The sequence below is a fragment of the Mustelus asterias genome, chromosome 16, assembly GCF_964213995.1.
Source record: "Mustelus asterias chromosome 16, sMusAst1.hap1.1, whole genome shotgun sequence".
Lineage (NCBI taxonomy): Eukaryota > Metazoa > Chordata > Chondrichthyes > Carcharhiniformes > Triakidae > Mustelus > Mustelus asterias.
The window spans coordinates 16,064,289-16,065,285 of NC_135816.1; positions in this window are offsets into that span (position 1 = coordinate 16,064,289).

Sequence of the window (997 nt, forward strand, 5' to 3'; positions counted from 1 at the left end):
GCTGGCGTTGCCAAGGTGGCAATGCCCAGGGGGCACCCCTCCCCGGCACCTTACCCTCTGGGGGGCCTCAGTTACCCCTCCATTCACTCCAGCAGGGTCGGGCTGCCAGCTCCTTGTAAGTGGGGAGCTATACTAAACGATTCGAGTGAGAAGAGCTGAAGGTATGAGACTTTGATTTTTACATTACTTTTTGTTGGACTTTTTGTTTCTAGTACAACAGGAAACGGGAAACCGGAAGTAGGCCGCAGAGAGGCCTGGGAAGGGTTTTTGCCCAATAAATTTGAACGGGGAGGAAACCCATGAACCTACACCTCTAAGGTCTCCCATCCTCCCCCCTCCTCTAACCTAAAAGAAAACAACTCAGAGTGGGAGCAGGTAAGCTTTTTTTCTCTCTCTTTCATTTCTTAGCAAGGGAAGTTATCAGGGATGTCAGTGCAGGCAGTGCAATGTTCCTCCTGTGGGATGTTTGAGGTGAGGGACACCAGTGTCCCGGCTGAGTACACCTGCAGGAAGTGCACCCAATTCCAGTTTCTTGAAGACCGTGTTAGGGATCTGGAGCTGGAACTGGATGAACTCAGGATCATTGGGAGGCAGAGGCAGCTATAGATAGAAGCTACAGGGAGGTAGCTAGTCCTAGAAATGATATGTGGGTGACGGCTAGAAGGGGTAAGAAGCAGTCAGAGCAGCGATCCCCTGGATCCCCTGTTCTTCTGTATAACAAGTATTCCGTTTTGGATACTGTTGCGGGGGGGGGACTTAACAGGGGTAAGCCATGGGGTACAGGTCTCTGGGACTCTCATGGGGTACAGGTCTCTCAGGTCTGTCCTTGTTGCTCAGAAGGGAAGGGGGGAGAGGAGTAGAGCATTAGTTATTGGGGACTCCACAGTGAGGGGGATAGATAGGAGATTCTGTGGGAATGAGAGGGACTCGCGGTTGGTGTCTTGCCTCCCAGGTGCCAGAGTCCATGATGTCTCGGATCGTGTTTTCGGGATCCTTA